General features: G+C 28.6%; 2 long non-coding RNA genes across 3 annotated transcripts; both read right to left on the bottom strand.

Moving 5' to 3' along the window:
- Positions 1–727: 727 nt before the first annotated feature.
- LOC140671048 (uncharacterized) lies at positions 728–2,791 on the bottom strand. Its single transcript, XR_012047668.1, has 3 exons — positions 2,639–2,791; positions 1,017–1,316; positions 728–908 (listed from the first exon to the last, which is right to left on the bottom strand). It is a non-coding gene; the product is annotated as an uncharacterized lncRNA (long non-coding RNA).
- Positions 2,792–3,337: 546 nt separating this feature from the next.
- Positions 3,338–11,022, bottom strand: LOC140671049 (uncharacterized). Of its 2 annotated transcripts, XR_012047670.1 has the most exons (4): positions 9,473–11,022; positions 4,043–4,127; positions 3,866–3,969; positions 3,338–3,784 (listed from the first exon to the last, which is right to left on the bottom strand). It is a non-coding gene; the product is annotated as an uncharacterized lncRNA (long non-coding RNA). The 2 variants fall into 2 exon arrangements; XR_012047669.1 differs by having other exon boundaries at positions 3,866–4,127.
- Between the last annotated feature and the right edge of the window lie 561 nt (positions 11,023–11,583).

The raw sequence follows: 11,583 nt of genomic DNA, 5'->3' as shown, positions 1-11,583 counted from the left end.
TATGTGCAGAAATTTCATTCTGCATTGAATAATTATCTTTCCAATTGTTACTTTTGAAATTAATATTAAAGACATACTGAGCATTTTTGTTATGCAAGGTAAAATTTTTGCGCAAATAGTGTCGATTGAAATCCGTCTGGTTGTCATTTTTTTCTAGTGGAATTGCGAAGAAAAGATGCTCGTATCTCATTATTGAATTGTTATCTCGTTTGTTTTCAATTGTGAAAATCCGCAGACACTTTGAAGATGAAGCGAAAAATAAAAGTGTATAACACCAAAGTGCAAAACTTTTACGCCACATCGTCAAATTGTAAAATTAATTTAGTCTTTTGCATCAATTTCTTAATCTCGGATCTAATCAGTTGCAATAAATTGCAAAAATAAAAACACGCATTATTTTTTTCTGAGATGATTTGATTATGATAACAAAATTTATTTTCCAGTAAAGAACGAAATCACTGTTCGCTAATGTATGACAAGAAGATCTCGCGAGAAACACATGTTTTCGTACGATTAATAAGGAGAGACTGTCGTGATTTACGAATTGCAAATAGTTATAAAGAAGCAGTAGTAGCTGCTGAAGAATCGTACATACAGAATGTTTAGAAAAATATTTTATTAATTTCTAATAAACAGTAAACGTATTAATTCAATGATATCGTAAAAGAAAATTAGTTGAAAATATTATTTAATTATGCATATTTATAATATATATACATACGTTACAAATTGTACATTTTTTTCAGGATAATATAAAATGATTGGAAATCATTTGCGAATTGTAGGATCGTTTGAATCGTAATCTGCTAGATTTTCATTTGCTATATAATGAGTGCCTTCGAATTTACAAAAGAATCGTCCTATCTCTATATTATTAATGAATTTTGGTGGGCACGTCGATATAGTTTCTAAAATAAAGAAAATGCTTTTATTAAAAAATTCGTTTTATATTGTACAAAGATAAATATTATAATAAATATATAATTAATAAGAATGCTACTAAAACACTCATATACCTTCTGACACGTAACATATTCCATTGTTTTCAGTGAGAATTATGTAGTGCGGTTGATTGACATACCCTGATTCTATATATGAACATAAATGATCAGCATAGGTATGACGTAAGTATGGAAACATAGAAGATCTTTGTAATTTCTCTAGGAACATGCGACGATTACTTTTATAATGCCATCCAATTATTACGCCATTGTGATTAATAGAATACCATGAGTGCCTTACAATATCGTTCCGATCGCAAACTTTATTTCTTTATTATTTCCTCTTAATTGTTCCCTCACGACATCAGGTTTAACCTATGCGTGTATAAAGATATAAAGTATAGAATGCAATTCCATAACTTATCAAATGATTTCTAAACTATTGTGTAATCATTTAAGTTGTAGATAATTGTAATTAATATAATCTCTTTTTATATATTATAATATAATCTTTATTAATATAATATCTCTATATACACTAGGTAGGTAAAAAAAAATTAAAAAGCCACTTTCTTCCATATGAAAAAGGCCAATTTTCAAGTAGTTGCAACTTCCATAAAAATAATCGAAATAAGATTAATAAAAAAGCGTTTTAAAGGTTAAAAATTTCTAGTTTTAGAATCTTTAAATAAATTTCAATTATTTCTATTTGTTATAAAATTACCTTGTAAAAAAGCAACGTTCGTTGATTAAACAAATTTTTCAAAAGTTTGTCCAAGAATACTGAATTAAAAAACAATTTTAGCTTTTGATTTTATTACTGGGCTGTTAAAGAGCAGAGTTTTAGCTTTAATTTACTTTTTTAACGAATGTTTTATGATTTTTTTCGCCGAGAAATTAATTATTAAAATAAAATTGAGCTATTGACTTTGAACGCTTATAACTAGTGAAAAAATAATCACACAATAATCATTAATTTAAGTTTTTAAAATGTACAAAAAAAACTTAACACTTCAACCTTTTGTACGAGTAACTGGAATGCTTTTTACTTGTAAATATTGCAGAATTAATGAAAATTTTAGCATTAACTTTTATTGATTTAAATTAAAAAAGAAAATGCAATTTTTACATGATTTTTAAGTAACAATTACGCTTTAAAAATAAATAATTGAAAAAACGATGGAAGCATTTTAAATGCTATTTTTTCTCTTTAAATTGTTTCTTTTTCTGATTATTGTACGATAATTTTTTCATTAGTTATAAATGTTCAAAGTTAGTAGCTTGATTTTGCTTTAATAGTAAATATTTCAGTGAAAAAGAAATTATGGAACATTTGTTAAAAAAAAAGAAATTAGAGCTAAAACTCTCTAATTAATGAAATTGTACTAGGATTTTTTTTTAATTTAGTATTCTTGGACAAACTTTTGAAAAATTTGCTCAATCGACGGACGTTGTTTTCTTAAAATGTAATTTTGTAACAAATAGACAGAATTGAAATTAATTTAAAGATTCTAAAACTAGAAACTTCAAGCTTTGAAGCGCTTTTTTATTGATCTTGTTCCAGTTATTTTTAAGAAGGTTACTGAAAATTGGTCTTTTTTATATAGAAGAAAGTGGCCCTTTAATTGTTTTGTGTAATGTATATAATCTTTTTATTATGATAAATAAAATATAATATAAGATGTGTAATAAACTACCTCTATTTCTGTAATCCTTCCGTATTCCATTTCAAAATTTTCAATGCCGTTTGAAGTAATTTTCGTTTCTAGTAATTTGAACAGAATTTGGAATTTGTAATCCCTACAATGACGTTTTAAGAATTTTTGATAAAACGTTCGCATCATAGATGTTATTATCTAAAAAGAAAGACAAACTTAATTTATAATTGAAACCCTAATATTTTTATTTATATTATTTAATTGTGACCAAAATCCATCAAAATTATTCATTTCATTTAGTTTCAATTAAACCATGACCTATTATTATTCCTTTTTTAGATTATTTAATAATTTAATTTTAATAATTATATAATTCCATAAATTAAATTATTTAATTTTAATTTCTATTCCTTGTACATTATTACGTATATCAATTATTATGTATATCAATATATGATATATACATACGTATATATGTAAAAAGGAAAACCAAAATCTTAAAAGGATTAAAAAGAAAATTATACTTAAAATTTTGGTTTCCATATATAACAGTTAAAAGGTATCCTCGAAAACATTCTGAAATTTATATAATATAATTATTATATTAGAAATTATATTAGAAAAAAAATTATATGAAACATTTTTAAAAGATAAAAAACCTAATTATGCTCGCATGCAGGATGTATAACAAAAAAATAAAATTATAATTTAACTTAATTTATAACAACTTACATAATTCACATATTTGTCTTCGAGATCTAATGATATATCCATAGTTGATGTAATTTATCGACTTCTAATTCAGAAAATATAAATTCTTCAAGAATATGCATAATTTGGTTTGCTTCCGTTGAATCTCAAAAATTGTTATCGATGTTGTTCTCATTCCAAAAAGAAAGTTCTTATTCAAAAGGTGTTGAGGTTATTAAATACTTTGGATATTTGTCTTTAACGCGGGATAATACTTCTTGCGCAATATCATCTAGCCATGTTTTATGGTCGTGTATCTTATGATACATGTGGTTGAAAATATTGTGCCACAATACTAAAAAGCCGTTATAAGAGCTGCTTTTCTTTTGGTATTTTTAGAAATTCAATTTTTTTGTATACAAATCGATATATTGTTGTAGATAATTAGCGATTAAGCCAAAGTAATATCTACTTGTCAGATTGGAATCAAGTTGCCTGAAAAATACTTACATATTTACTGTACAATAAATACAATTAATTTACAATGTGATAGCAATTTAATTCATTCAATCTTACCATGGTAATTGTCCAGAAATTATGCTATTCAGTTCATCCGAAACGAAATAATAAATCATAGAATCTTCAGTTATGAAACGCAGAAGACATTTTAAATCTTCTTTCTAGAATCCCATAAGTTGATATTACTGGACATGATGGATACATAATATTGTATCTTTTTGATACACTTTATACCTGCTATTATTTTTTTTTAAGATTTAAATTATTAAAATTTGTTTTCTGTTTCCCCGTGTCAAACTTTCTTTTTGCGGTAGGACATCTAAAATTAAGACAAAAAGTTTGGAAGAATTATATTAATAAACAACGGGTTAATTAAAACGATCTAACTAGCCAAAATTATTCAATTTATTCACACGACGTTTCGACCATATGGTTGTGGTCCTTTTCAAGTGTAACTATAAAGAAAATATATAACGGATCAAAAAATTATATGGATACAATTTTTACCGGATTAAACACAAACAATACAATATAATGTCGTTAAAAAACTAGTCTACTCACACGTAAATTAAGAAAGAGAAGAAAGAATCCAATGGGACATGTTTAAAAGTAGAACTTAATGATGGAATAATTAAATATGTCACTTAGTTAAAATCAATGGTTATTAAATTTGAGATGAACACAAACAACGAGACACGTCAGCATGAGTTTTTAAACGAAACTGTCAATGTTTAAAAAGAAAAACAGTTCAAACGACCTTTATAATTTTGTCATAAATATTATTTAAATTTTCGGTATCTCTTTGTAGGTTAATCGTGGAGTTAAATTTCTTAATGAAAAACATTTCAGCTATTTCTCTTTTCTTAATAAATTTTTCATCATGTAAAATAACCGACTTGTCCCACTCAAAATCATGTCCAAATTCAACTCTGTGCTTGCTAACGACTGATTGATTGGTAGGATGTAATTTTATATTGTTAAAATGTTCTTTAATATGTGTGCGTACATGTCGTTTTGTTTGGCCTATGTAGAGCGCATCGCAATCCTTACACTGTAATTTATAAACAACATCAGTTCTACTGTCAGTATGTAAGCTGTCTTTACCACGCTTAATCAATGTATTAAGTTTATTAGTTATAGTCATAACGACGTTCAAACCAGCGTCACACACAATAGACGCCAACAAAAGCTAAATTCATTAACATAAGGAATTGAAATAAAAAGGCTGTTTTTTTGTAATTCCTTCCCCCGGGGGTCAAATTCTAAATTGTCGCGATTTTTTAAAAAATTGATCCTCTTTTTGATGTGTCGTCCAATAAGGTTGTCAGGGAAACAATTATTACGCAGCGTTTCATAAACGATACCCAAATTCTCATTGTGGAACCTAGTATCAGAGAGCAGTAAAGCATGATCAACAAGACTATAAATCGTATTAATTTTATATTTCATGGGGTGATTCGAGTAAAAGTTGATATATCTTCCCGACCAAGTGGGTTTTCTATACCAATTAGTTATGAGTATATTGTCCACACGTAAAACAGTAGTATTTAAGAAGCTAATGGACTTATTTTGTTCAATCTCAAACGTAAATTTTAAATGAGGGTGAAAATTATTAAAAGTATCTAACATCTCATCAATGTGTGTGCGTGGGATTATTGTAAATATGTCGTCCACATATCTATAGTAAATTGGGACTTTAAAACTTAACAAATTAAAACAATGAGACTCTAAATCATCCATGACAATGTCCGCTAGTATCGGAGATAAAGGAGAGCCCATAGGGCTTCCGAAAATTTGCTCGTAAAACTGTCCATTAAAACTAAAACTTGTCGAATCTAAAATCAATTCCACCACATGTATAAATTGAGAAAGGCTAAAGTTAGTAGCAGAACTGATGTTATTCCATCGTTTTTCAATGGCGCTCAGAACTAATTCTTTGGGGACATTAGTAAATAACGAGCTAACATCCAATGATATCATTACTTGACCGCCCTCAATAATACCGTCCTTGATCTTTTTGGAAAAAGACCATCCGTCGTTTATATGTGAAGCTGGTTTTATAATTGACCTTTGCAGTATATCCTGTATGTAAGTAGATAAATTGTACAAAGCACTGCCAACAGTCGAAACAATGATTCTTAATGGAAAACCAGGTTTATGGATCTTGGGCAACCCATAGCAACGTGGCAAATTTCCATTTGTACAATTAAGATGTTTGTAAGTTCTTTCATCGATGAGCTCGTTGCTGAGCCAAGATTTTAATAATGAATTCATCTTGTTCATAAGTGGTTTTGTCGGATTTTTATTGATTTTCTTGTAAGTAAATTCATCACTCAATATCGACTCCATTTTTAACAGATAATCAGTCTTGTTCATTACGACTGTGGACTGTCCCTTGTCAGCTTTGGTAACTAATAAATCATTATTATCAGACAAAAACTTTCTCGAAAGTGAGAAGGCCCGCCCAATATGTCTTTCAATATAACTGACATGACGACGAGAACACAAAAATCTCTGCAGTGTATTCGCAACAGAAATTCTGGTAGTCTCTAAAAGATCAGTTGGAATCCTGCTAGAACACGCCTCAAAATTCTTAACGACGTTTAATACATAATCAACGCGATCTTTACTGCGTGACGGATTTATGGGTAGCGCAAATTTGTCACCCAAGCTTAAGAGCGTGGAGACATACTCAGGAATGGTCTTATCACTAATGTTTACAAACCATTTGGATTTATCAATATTATAAAAAGGATCCTCTTTGAAATCATTTTTTAATTTTAATTTGTCAATCTTATTAATTAAATTATTTTTTATCTTTAAACCGAATGAGAAAATCCTTTGTTTGCTAAGTTTAAAAAAGTCGAAAACTAAGTCATGTGGTAAACATTCAAAGAGTCCTTTCTCAATATCACAGATCCTTTTTCTAAAATAATTCAAACTAATGTCTTCAAGTCTTCGAATTATATTAAACAATGTCAGCAATAAATTTCGAGCAATTTCTTTAATTAAATTGTAATTAGCATAATAACATTGAATAAAAATTTATACACACGCAGACACATGCATACATTAATATTCATAACAGAAACAAACTAAAATAAATAATAATAAAAATTTTTATATTTAACAAAGAAATATATATTAATTTCCTTAATTAAATCGTAATTGGCATAATAGTACTGGATAAAAATTTATACACACACGCACGCACACATAAAAAATGTGTTTGATTCTTTGTTGCAATCTTACTATTAATTATGCCATTTTAAAACGTAATTAAATGAAAAGTAAAAGAAAATAAATGTTTACAAATATTCTTATTTTACATATGTTATTAAAATATGAATAAAAATTTAAACGAAACAGAGAAAATACTAAATCTGTACACTTTCCAAATAGATAAAATTGATTGCATATAATGCTCTATGAAATTGTAGCATTTTTAAAGCCCTAAAGAATTTAAACATGTTGTTTTAACTGGCATTATTGACATGACAAAAAATTACGCGGCCGTTGAACACGTGTCTCACAACTTTTTTTATTAATTACAAAATTATATATAATATACGTACTAATTATTTGTATTACTTAACAATTACCGTAGAATTAGATTGAAAGATATAAAATAAAACATACAATGAAATTTAGGAATTTTATCATTTTTTGTAAGCGAACTAAAAAAGTAAGAAACATACAACCTTCTTTTAAACTTCTAATTAAAAACATATCAGTTTCTTTTCTTAAATCAAACTATAGACATATACATATATATATGTATATATACTTCTTTTTAATTATACAAAATTGAAATCTAAGAACGAAAAGTATTACACAAATACAAGAATTTTTTATATTTATATTTTAATAATTAAATAATTAAATAATTTAAAACAATTTTCGTAAATAAGAACGACACATTCTTAGACATACAATAACCAAAGATAATGGTAAAAAAACTCTTATCTTTATAATTTAATAATAAAACCTAAGAGAGGGAGAAATTATAATCTACGAGTCCCACAAACAATTGTAAACTATTTTTATCGAAAGATAAAGATGTGTAGCATCTTTTCTGGAATTGATCGACGTAGCTTATTAGCATAATTTATTTTTAGATTTTGATTTTATTAAATCTTGACTTTTTTTAAAAATCGTATTAAATTGTAACATCAAGTTCAATATGTAGTAAAGAAACAAACGCAACTTAAATTAATTAAGGTTACAATACAATAAGTAACTCCAACTTTATTTCTTGATTATTAGTTTTTGCGGAAGAATTGAGTGACGATTTTAATGAAAATAATTTTACAATTTATATATTTCTACAAAAAATTAAAATTTTTAGCAATAATCTGATGTAATAAGTTTTAGATTATTGTAAAATTTATTAAACTTATTAATTGTAGAAAATCGCAACTTCTACTTACATTTATGAAAAATTTTAATTATAAACATAATAGATAATAAACATGTAAATAAAATAAATAATAACTAAATCGCGCAGTTTGATGTAAAAAATCACGTAGAAATAATCTAAAAAGTTCTAGTTATATATACATAATAAAAAAATTGTAATTGTAGCATAATTTTTGCGCGAAAAGTTGTAAAATTATTCCCACCAGGGAAAATCGATCGAGTAAAAAATTAATATAAAAAAAAATTATAAATAAAAAGGTTAGGTCTCTGATAAAATTTGTTTTTCCAAAAACTGTTGTTTTGTATCATCTAATGGAATATTTTACACGTAGAACCAAAACTCAAGATATCCTTTACACTGATACTGTCGTGTCAGAATAATAGTGAAAATTTTCCTCGGGCAAGTACGTTATCGTAGCCATTGGAAAAAAATTCACCGATGCGTAAAAGCACACCCAATAAAAATATTATTTGTTGATTTCGTATATTTGTTGATTATGTACACGAACGTGAACACATACAAAATTTACTGTAACCTCTATTGATATTGTTCCAATGCGTCTCTGCAAATGACAAGCCTTTTACATACAGCTGCATTCTTCAAACTTTCCTTCGAGTTAAAAACTTTTAAAATGTTTGTGCAATCAGGATTCGAAAAGGACCAAGATTCGTCCGCTTCTTTCTTGGTAGACAAACAATAGGCGAAAGCGCATTTTAGAAATTCGTGAAAAACTTTCTAAATAATTGTTTCTTAACCTTTTTGAGATTTATGGCTTTATGACTTTGCCTTAATGTTATTTTGTCAGTTATTAGAAACATTTAATAAATTTCAATATTTTATGACACGTAGCATAATATATTTACAAATGAAAGAAAAAAAAACAAAATATTATTTAATCATATAATCTATAATCAAAAGAAACGATAATTACAAAACGATTAAACAATAACAATTATTTATAAATATATAATGTAAAATAAAATTATATAAAATACTAACAATGTAAAATAAAAATTGCAAGCAAAACAAAAATAATTATAATTATTTATATTTCTTTTTAAATTATATGAAAGAATTATATGATTTATATGAGCCTGACAATGAGAAAAAAATATAAAAATCATATTTTTAGATGACTGACATTAAGAAAAGTCGACATTTTAAAGTTTTAAAGTCGTGCGTGTCTCTCTCTCTCTCTCTCTCTCTCTCTCTCTCTCTCTCTCTCTTTCTTTTTCATTTTTTACCTGTTTCCATTATCCTATTATGTTAGTGATTAATCATCTTGACCTGACCTTGCTAGTGCCACCCATGGTCAAACGTATACGTTCACTGAATGCGTCTTTTTTAAGCTTTATATCTTTTGTCTGAAACATTTTTCTCTAAAATGCTTTATTTTCGAGATATTCGACCATTTCCAAACTTTCTCTCTCCGTTTCCAAACTCCCTCTCTCAGGATCTCCTCAGGGTGTCCCACCTGGAAGTGGCCACAACTTTTGACTCGTGCATTAGAAATTGACGTGTCATGTTGTCATTTTTTTACGTCAACTTCTAATGCACGAGTCGAAGTTGGCCATATCGCAAGGCCGAAAATGAAATGGTAGACGTCGTCCGTGATGTTTCCAACCGGAAAATCGTATAATATGTAAAATATTTACATTAAATTATACATCGTGGTATTCGTTTCAAATAGTGCTACAACTTAGGTATATTATATCAAAATATTTACTTTTATTATATCAACTTTTATTATATCAAAATATTATATCAAAATATTATAATTAATGAAATATAAATTAATAAAGATCGGCCAATCCGTGTCAGGATAAGCGCGCGACGCGAAGAAACCTCCCAAATGTTACTCGATACTAGGCGCGCGGCGAGACAGTAGGCGGAGCACTCTACAAAGGATGTACAAAGGACGTACTGAAAGAGACACGTACAGTGCGCGCTGCGTTTATATGTCTGATACCCTGTATATGTATTTTAGATCGACGATCGATGCTATCTTCATACTCCGTTAAATAACCGAAAAAGCTATTGGGTTCAACAAAGTTGGCTTTGTTAACCTCACAAAGGCCTTTGACAATGCCAGATTTGCCAATATACTAAGGCTACTAAAGAATCAAGGACTAAACTCACGCATTGTAACAATCATCAAAGAACAGAATACTGACAACAGCATCTTCGTAAAGGCGGGGAACAGCTTAAACAAAAAGATACCTGTCCTAAAAGTAAGACAGGGAAACAGCCTGAGTCCGGTGCTGTTCAATGTCATTATGAATAAGATTATGAAAGAAATAAGACTGGCCGGCAGGGGGTACAGGCTGAACAACAGAAAGATAAAACTAATCTGTTACGCCGACGATGCCGTGAATATCCGAGCATGAGAACAATCTACAACAGACTTTTGTACCGATTTGAGCTGACAGCTAAAAAGCTCAACATGTTCATATCAGTGCCAAAAACCCGCTCATGGTAGCAAAGGAACCGAGGAGATGCAAGCTGGTAATATACGATACAAGTGTGGAGCAGAGTTTCAGATATCTTGGAGCTCACATCACTAGCAATAGGAACTTGAAAAAAGAGGTACAAGCACAAACGACCATACAGCAATGATGTCAGGTTACCAGAGAGATATAATCTGGAGAAACAAGCATGTAAAATTGTAAAGCAAGGTCAGAACCTATACAAAACCTGCGTCGGTAATGACCTACGCCATGGAAATAAGGGCAGAGACTACCGTTACCAAGCATCTCTTACAAACAACAGAAATGAAAACCTTAAGATGCATTACTGGTAACTCCCTGCTAAAAATATGTGTATATATATATATATATATATATATATATATATATATATATATATATATATATATATATATATATATACAAGGTGTCACTTAATTGGCCACTATTTATATAGCGATATTCCTCGTAGAAACCTGAGTCGAAAAGTCCTGAACCATTTTTTTCTATAATACATAATAAAGTAGTAATTATTGAGTAACGTTAATCCAATCAGCGCGGACCTTTAGCTGGGCGTACGTCTGAGATAAGCGCTATACATATAAAAAAAAATAAAAATGGTAGAACACATCGAAGAAAAGAAGGACACTGGAAGAGTTTGCGAGAATAGCCATGAAAACATATGCCACGCATAAACGTGAATACTGCGCCATTTTTTATCGCAACACTTATAACAATTAAATAATATTAACAGATAAAAAAAATATGTAACATTGACATAATAGTTAATTAATTGTTATAAGTGTTGCGATAAAAAATTACGCAGTACTCACGTGTACGCGTGGCATATATTTTCATAGCTATTTTCGCAAACTCTTCCAGTGTCCTTC

This window comes from Anoplolepis gracilipes, chromosome 11 (genome assembly GCF_047496725.1).
Source record: "Anoplolepis gracilipes chromosome 11, ASM4749672v1, whole genome shotgun sequence".
Lineage (NCBI taxonomy): Eukaryota > Metazoa > Arthropoda > Insecta > Hymenoptera > Formicidae > Anoplolepis > Anoplolepis gracilipes.
Note: the sequence above shows the minus strand (reverse complement) of the source record. Positions and strands in the feature narration are given on the sequence as shown.